Here is a 9,146-nt window from a genome sequence, read left to right on the forward strand (position 1 = left end):
GTGAGAACGTCTAGACTCGCCGAGTTGCCGTGTGCACTCGCCGAGTCCGGTCAAAGTTGACCGTTGACCGTTGACCGTTGACCTGTGTTGACTTCTTGGGGATAGTCAACCTTAGAGATAAAAAGTGTTAATTAGAGTCTTGTGATATTATAGGAGGATTAGAGCTCGGAGGATCGAGCACGAGGGATTTCCAGGGATCGTGAGATACCGAGACACGCGAGGTGAGTCTTCTCACTATGCCTTACCTTGAGTAGGTAATCAGAGTTATGTGATCAAGTATGTGTATGTTATATGTATGCTATGTGTTGTACTGCATGATGTCTATATGATTTATGTTGTGCATGCTTATAGAGTTGGAACCGGAAGGTTCCCAGAGTTAGAACCTGAGGGTTCATAGAGTTTGGGTGCACGGACCCACAGAGTTATAGCCTTGAGTGGCTAATATGTGTTATATGTGGTATTTTGGGGAACTCACTAAGCTTCGTGCTTACAGTGTTAGTGTTGTTGTTTCAGGTACCAGTGATGACCGTGGGAAGGCGCCGGCTTGATCTGTACACACGTAGGGGAATTCGATATATTTATGTGATCTTGGGATTTGTATGATACATATTGGAATTTGAAACTTAATGTTTTATGAAATTAAACGAGAAATGTTTTTATAAATTGTGAAAAATAAATTTTAAAATTTTTGGTGTTACAAGTTGGTATCAGAGCCTTGGTTTGAGGGATTCGAGTACACCTTCGGGCGTATTTGAACTCAAACTGAGGATTTGAGACGTATTTTCAAAAAGAGTAAAAGATATTTGAAAAACGCAGAGCAAGAGATGTGTGTACGATCAGTCAGCGCCCGAACGGTGATTTCCCAAAATACCTTTATATATTATGTGATATTGATATTGATATGATGTATCCGCATGCTAGAGTAGGCTAGGTATTGCTATTAGGACTAGAGTGGCCTGATGTGTGATGCCTTAGCCTAGGGAGAGGTGAGCTGCTATGAGATGCTTGAGAGTGAGTAGGTAGCAGCAAGGGACTTATGAGAGATCTATTAGAGAGTAGTCTATGCATGATAAAGTACTTGAGACCTGGGATCCAAAGAGAAGGACTTGGAGTGTATTCTGGTGCGGTGCGGACAGTAGTATTGGGCCCGTACTACTGGAAGCACCGGAGCGGTGTGCAGCCCAAGTCAGAATCTTTGGAATGCCAAGAATCAAGGAGAAAAGAGTTGTCGAGTGTGAGCATACTCGTGTGGATTCTAATTTATCGTATGTTGTATTTCAGAGGTAGATCATGGTGAGGACACGTTTGATGCCCGAGAGCAGTGGTACCAGTGAGGAGGAGATCCGCCGGATCATTCAGGAGGAGGTGGCTGCGGCCATCAGGGCAGAGATACCGGAGATGTTTGGGTCTATAAAGACCACATTGATTGAGACGTTTGATGAGCGTTATGCCGCTCTTTCTGAGGCTGCTGCTGCAGCGGCTACCGCAACGATTGCTGCTGCGAGGCCACAGGGTGGGGATGCGTTGCTGTTCCGTGAGTTCAGCAACACAAAACCACCAGAGTTTGATGGTACTCAGGATCCGGTGGCAGCTATGAGGTGGATATCTGATATTGAGGGGTGTTTCTTCACTTGCTCGTCTCCTGAGCATTTGAAGGTGCGGTTCGCGCTGAACCAGCTCCGCTTGGGAGCGAAGGACTGGTGGAAGTTTGTGACGGCGCATTATTCGCCTGCTGAGCTTTCTGCGGTGACCTGGGAGAGGTTCACCACTATGTTTCGGGATGAGTACGTTCCCCAGGTGGAGAGGGAGCGTTTAGCACAGGAGTTTCTGACCCTCAAGCAGGGTACTGAGTCTGTTACAGCGATCACGAGGATGTTCCATGAGAGGGCGATGTTCTGCCCTGAGCACGTGTCCACTGAGCAGGCACGTATGAGCCGCTACTTGAGCATCTTGAGGCGGGATATTCGGGAGTTCGCTGCGAACTCCTCGTACCTGACATTTGCCGAGCTTCAGGCAAATGCCCGGAAGAGGGAGATTGAGCTTGAGACTCAGGCCAGGGAGGAGGCGGAGTCTCAGGGGAGGGATCGGCGACCGGCACAGTTGCAGCCGGCTGCTAAGCGGGCCAAGCCTGCTGATCCCAGACCAGGGAGCCAGAAGGGCCGCACTTGCGGAAAGTGCGGCAAGGGTCATGACGGAGTTTGCCGAGCGGGGTCTTGCTACAAATGTGGCAAGGAGGGGCACATGGCCAAGGACTGCCCCAAGGGGTTTGCAGTGTGCTTTCACTGCAACCAGACCGGACACCGGAAGGCCGAGTGTCCGCAGTTGCGCGGAGCATCTCAGGGGTCTGCTCCTGCCGCCACCAGAGTTACAGAGAGTCGGCCTGTGAAGGCCGAGACGCCGAGAGCTCGAGGGAGAGCCTTCCAGCTGACTGCGGAGGAGGTCCGCGCTGCGCCCGATGTTGTGGCTGGTATGTTTCCTTTCGTGTATTTATTTTGATATATGATGTTATGCTTATATTATGTTATGTGTAGGTACCTTTCTTGTGAATTCCGTACCTGCTTTAGTGTTATTTGACTCGGGTGCGAGTCGGTCTTTTGTATCTTTGGCCTTTAGCCAGCATATCAGTGCTAGTCGTGAGGCACTGAGTCGGCCTCTGAGAGTCTCCATAGCTGATGATAGAGTGATTTGTGCCGCAGAGGTTTTCCGGGGATGTGTGTTAGAGATTTTCGGGGTGGAGTTTCCGATTGATCTGATTCCTATTGCGATGGGTGATGTTTGTGTCATTGTGGGCATGGACTGGTTGAGCCGATTCGGCGCGATTATCGACTGTGAGCGTCAGCTGGTGACTATACGAGACCCTAGTGGGGGAGTTCTTTCGGTGTACGGTGAGGGTACACGTTCGGGATCAGCCTTTTGTTCGGCCGCTAGGGCGAGGCAGTGTCTACAGCAGGGCTGTAAGGGTTTTGTGGCGTATGTGATGGATACGCGAGCGACTTCCGAGAGACCGAGTTCAGTTGGGGAGGTACCGGTGGTGTGTGAGTTTCCAGATGTCTTTCCCGAGGAGTTGCCGGGAGTACCTCCTGTGAGGCAAGTGGAGTTTGGTATTGATTTGGTTCCGGGGGCTGCGCCTATAGCTAAGGTGCCTTATCGTCTTGCACCTCCAGAGATGCAAGAGTTATCCTCGCAGCTTCAGGAGTTGCTGGGGAAGGGATTTATTCGGCCGAGCAGCTCGCCGTGGGGAGCACCTATTCTGTTCGTCAAGAAGAAGGATGGTTCACACCGGATGTGTATTGATTACCGGGAGTTGAACAAGCTGACGGTCAAGAACCGTTACCCGTTGCCGAGGATCGACGATTTATTTGATCAGTTGCAGGGAGCATCTTGGTTTTCCAAGATCGATTTGAGGTCGGGATATCATCAGGTGAAAGTGCGAGATGAGGACGTCCAGAAGACAGCTTTCAGGACGCGATATGGGCATTATGAGTTTGTGGTGATGCCTTTTGGGCTCACTAATGCCCCGGCGGTGTTCATGGATCTCATGAACAGGGTATGCAGGCCGATGTTGGATCGGTCGGTGATTGTATTTATCGATGATATTCTGGTGTATTCGAGATCTAGAGAGCAGCATGAGGAGCATTTGAGGGAGGTCCTTGGGGTACTGAGATCGGAGAAGCTTTATGCAAAGTTCTCCAAGTGTGATTTCTGGTTACGGGAGGTCCAGTTCCTAGGACATCTCGTTAACCAGGAAGGGATTCTGGTCGATCCGGCCAAGGTTGAGGCGGTGATGGGTTGGGAGGTGCCAAAGTCACCCTCTGAGATCAGGAGCTTCCTTGGATTAGCAGGGTATTATCGGAGATTTATCAAGGATTTCTCCAAGATCGCAGTGCCGCTCACCAGGTTGACCCGGAAGGGTGTTGCATTCTCATGGGGTCCCGAGCAGCAGACCTCCTTTGAGACACTTCGCCAGAGGTTGTGCGAAGCCCCGGTATTAGCTCTCCCGGAAGGGATGGAGGATTTTGTAGTATATTGTGATGCATCGATTTTGGGGTTGGGTGCGGTGTTGATGCAGAGGGGTCATGTGATAGCATATGCATCGAGGCAGCTGAAGCCTCATGAGACGAGATATCCCACGCATGATCTAGAGTTGGGGGCAGTAGTGTTCGCCCTCAAGATTTGGCGCCACTACTTATATGGGGTTCGATGTACGATATACACGGACCATAAGAGCTTGAAGTACTTGATGGATCAGCCCAATCTAAACATGCGTCAGAGGAGGTGGTTAGATGTGGTCAAGGATTATGATTGTGAGATCCTGTACCACCCGGGCAAGGCCAACGTGGTGGCCGATGCGTTGAGCCGCAGGGCGGAGAGCACTCCATTACGAGATGTATGTTTGAGATTGACCATGATAGCTCCGGTATTGGATGCCATTCGCGGGGCACAGGCCGAGGCTGTGCAGCCGGAGATGCAGAAGAGGGAACGGGTCGTTGGTTTGGTTTCAGAATTCGTTACGGATGGGCGAGGGCTTATGACTTTTCAGGGTCGGATTTGGGTACCGTTTGTGGGTGGTACGCGCACTTCCTTGATGGAGGAGGCTCATCGGTCGAAATTTTCGATCCATCCGGGGGCTACGAAGATGTATTTGGATTTGAGGAGAAAGTATTGGTGGCCCTGTATGAAGAGGGACGTCGCATGGTTCGTTGAGAGGTGCTTGACCTGCCGTAGGGTTAAGGCCGAGCACCAGAGACCGCATGGCAAGTTGCAACCATTGGAGGTTCCCGAATGGAAATGGGAACATATCACTATGGATTTCATCACCAAATTGCCGAGAACTGCCAGAGGAGTTGATGCAATTTGGGTGATTGTGGATAGGCTGACGAAGAGCGCTCACTTCCTTGCCATCAGTGAGAGTTCTTCAGCAGAGAAGTTGGCAGAGTTATATGTGAGAGAAGTGGTATCTCGGCATGGGGTGCCGATCTCGATTGTTTCAGACCGTGATGTGCGCTTTACTTCCAGATTCTGGAAGAAATTTCATGAGGAGTTGGGTACTAGATTGCATTTTAGTACCGCATATCATCCCCAGACAGACGGTCAGAGTGAGCGGACGATTCAGACGCTTGAGGACATGCTTCGAGCATGTGTGTTGGATTTCGGGGGTAGCTGGGATGCGTATTTACCCTTGGCAGAGTTTTCCTACAACAACAGCCATCATTCGAGCATTGGTATGCCACCCTTTGAGCTGTTGTATGGTAGGAGGTGTCGGACCCCCATTTGCTGGGGAGAGGTTGGGCAGAGAGTGATGGGCAGTACCGAGATCGTGCTTCAGACGACAGAGCAGATTCAGCAGGTCAGACAGAGGTTATTGACCGCCCAGAGTCGACAGAAGAGTTATGCAGACAGACGCCGGTTCGAGCTTGAGTTTCAGGTCGGCGACTTCGTTCTCCTGAAGGTCTCTCCTTGGAAAGGAGTGATCCGATTCAGGAAGAGGGGCAAGTTGGGGCCCCGGTATATTGGGCCATTTCGCGTGATTGCGAGGGTAGGCCGGGTAGCCTATCGTTTGGAATTGCCAGCAGAGTTGGGGCAAATCCACGACACTTTTCATGTGTCGCAATTGAGGAAATGTATTGCCGATGAGTCGGCAGTAGTTCTATTAGAGGATATTCAGGTGGATGCGAGCCTGAATTATGCCGAGAGACCAGTAGTCATCAGAGATCGGAAGATCAAGGTTCTGAGGAACAAGGAGGTACCTCTGGTGTTGGTTCAGTGGCAACACCGGAAGGGATCAGAGATGACCTGGGAGCCGGAGCGCGAGATGCGGGAACAGTATCCGGAGCTATTTTAGAGCGAGACTTCGAGGGCGAAGTCTAATCCTAGTGGGGGAGAATTGTAACAGCCCGGATTTCCAGGTATTTTATTGTTTTAATATTTTGAGTTTTGAGAAGGGACTCGGCGAGTTGGAGCTCAGACTCGCCGAGTAGGGTCGCGATTCTGGACGCGGGATTCGTCCGGACTCGGCGAGTCCAGGATATGGAATCGGCGAGTCCACGCTGTTTAATGAAACCCTAATTTCTCGGGTTTGGGACCTATTTAAATGGCCTTATGGCCGTCATTTGCATCCATCAGTCCATAGAGAGAAACCCTAAAAGTGCTTTAGCGATTTGAGAGAGAAAGGAGGCATTTCTTGACATTTGTGTGTTGTTTAGCAAAGAAAAGGGAGGCTCTAGCCAAGAGGAGGCAAAGGAGACTGCTATTCGGTGGATTTGAAGCTTGACCCTTCAATCTAAAGGTATGATTTCGACTCATCTCCTGTTTTGTGAAGTATAATCGATTTTAGGGTTTCTTGTGGCCTTGTTGAGTTGATTTGATGGCCAAATAGTCCCATGCTAGAGATGAGACTTCGGATCTGGATCCATAGAGGTCCAGAGAGCCTCATTCTTCAAGCTTTATAGAGAACAATGGAGGTCATGACCTTGTGTAGTGAGATTTGTTGATGATTCTTCATAATTGGTCATATAGAGGTTGTTAATGCATCAAGACTAGGACTTTACGTGATGAATCAGTCTAGGAGGGCCAGATCTATGAATTGTTGGAGTAGATCTGACCTTAGAAGCAAGTTTGAGTGATTGCATGGAATGGACTCGCCGAGTCCGATGAGCAGACTCGGCGAGTAGCTTGAAGATTGCCTTGGACCGGCCAGTGAATGGTCCAGTCGAGTCAGGAGTTGACCCAGTGAGTCAGGGCGAGTTAGAGAGGGTTGTCAAGTGGTCTGAGTTGAGCTGGGACTCGCCGAGTCGTTCTTGAGACTCGGCGAGTTGAGTCGGGGTGGTCCCGCGATTCTTCCAGGTGGAACTCGTCGAGTCAGGGGGAGTACTCGACGTGTAGAAAGGGAATCCTAGAGAGTTGGTGAGAACGTCTAGACTCGCCGAGTTGCCGTGTGCACTCGCCGAGTCCGGTCAAAGTTGACCGTTGACCGTTGACCGTTGACCTGTGTTGACTTCTTGGGGATAGTCAACCTTAGAGATAAAAAGTGTTAATTAGAGTCTTGTGATGTTATAGGAGGATTAGAGCTCGGAGGATCGAGCACGAGGGATTTCCAGGGATCGTGAGATACCGAGACACGCGAGGTGAGTCTTCTCACTATGCCTTACCTTGAGTAGGTAATCAGAGTTATGTGATCAAGTATGTGTATGTTATATGTATGCTATGTGTTGTACTGCATGATGTCTATATGATTTATGTTGTGCATGCTTATAGAGTTGGAACCGGAAGGTTCCCAGAGTTAGAACCTGAGGGTTCACAGAGTTTGGGTGCACGGACCCACAGAGTTATAGCCTTGAGTGGCTAATATGTGTTATATGTGGTATTTTGGGGAACTCACTAAGCTTCGTGCTTACAGTGTTAGTGTTGTTGTTTCAGGTACCAGCGATGACCGTGGGAAGGCGCCGGCTTGATCTGTACACACGTAGGGGAATTCGATATATTTATGTGATCTTGGGATTTGTATGATACATATTGGAATTTGAAACTTAATGTTTTATGAAATTAAACGAGAAATGTTTTTATAAATTGTGAAAAATAAATTTTAAAATTTTTGGTGTTACAAGTTGGTATCAGAGCCTTGGTTTGAGGGATTCGAGTACACCTTCGGGCGTATTTGAACTCAAACTGAGGATTGGAGACGTATTTTCAAAAAGAGTAAAAGATATTTGAAAAACGCAGAGCAAGAGATGTGTGTACGATCAGTCAGCGCCCGAACGGTGATTTCCCAAAATACCTTTATATATTATGTGATATTGATATTGATATGATGTATCCACATGCTAGAGTAGGCTAGGTATTGCTATTAGGACTAGAGTGGCCTGATGTGTGATGCCTTAGCCTAGGGAGAGGTGAGCTGCTATGAGATGCTTGAGAGTGAGTAGGTAGCAGCAAGGGACTTATGAGAGATCTATTAGAGAGTAGTCTATGCATGATAAAGTACTTGAGACCTGGGATCCAAAGAGAAGGACTTGGAGTGTATTCTGGTGCGGTGCGGACAGTAGTATTGGGCCCGTACTACTGGAAGCACCGGAGCGGTGTGCAGCCCAAGTCAGAATCTTTGGAATGCCAAGAATCAAGGAGAAAAGAGTTGTCGAGTGTGAGCATACTCGTGTGGATTCTAATTTATCGTATGTTGTATTTCAGAGGTAGATCATGGTGAGGACACGTTTGATGCCCGAGAGCAGTGGTACCAGTGAGGAGGAGATCCGCCGGATCATTCAGGAGGAGGTGGCTGCGGCCATCAGGGCAGAGATACCGGAGATGTTTGGGTCTATAAAGACCACATTGATTGAGACGTTTGATGAGCGTTATGCCGCTCTTTCTGAGGCTGCTGCTGCAGCGGCTACCGCAGCGATTGCTGCTGCGAGGCCACAGGGTGGGGATGCGTTGCTGTTCCGTGAGTTCAGCAACACAAAACCACCAGAGTTTGATGGTACTCAGGATCCGGTGGCAGCTATGAGGTGGATATCTGATATTGAGGGGTGTTTCTTCACTTGCTCGTCTCCTGAGCATTTGAAGGTGCGGTTCGCGCTGAACCAGCTCCACTTGGGAGCGAAGGACTGGTGGAAGTTTGTGACGGCGCATTATTCGCCTGCTGAGCTTTCTGCGGTGACCTGGGAGAGGTTCACCACTATGTTTCGGGATGAGTACGTTCCCCAGGTGGAGAGGGAGCGTTTAGCACAGGAGTTTCTGACCCTCAAGCAGGGTACTGAGTCTGTTACAGCGATCACGAGGATGTTCCATGAGAGGGCGATGTTCTGCCCTGAGCACGTGTCCACTGAGCAGGCACGTATGAGCCGCTACTTGAGCATCTTGAGGCGGGATATTCGGGAGTTCGCTGCGAACTCCTCGTACCTGACATTTGCCGAGCTTCAGGCAAATGCCCGGAAGAGGGAGATTGAGCTTGAGACTCAGGCCAGGGAGGAGGCGGAGTCTCAGGGGAGGGATCGGCGACCGGCACAGTTGCAGCCGGCTGCTAAGCGGGCCAAGCCTGCTGATCCCAGACCAGGGAGCCAGAAGGGCCGCACTTGCGGAAAGTGCGGCAAGGGTCATGACGGAGTTTGCCGAGCGGGGTCTTGCTACAAATGTGGCAAGGAGGGGCACAT

The sequence above is a fragment of the Lactuca sativa genome, chromosome 3 (genome assembly GCF_002870075.4).
Source record: "Lactuca sativa cultivar Salinas chromosome 3, Lsat_Salinas_v11, whole genome shotgun sequence".
In the NCBI taxonomy this organism is placed as follows: domain Eukaryota; kingdom Viridiplantae; phylum Streptophyta; class Magnoliopsida; order Asterales; family Asteraceae; genus Lactuca; species Lactuca sativa.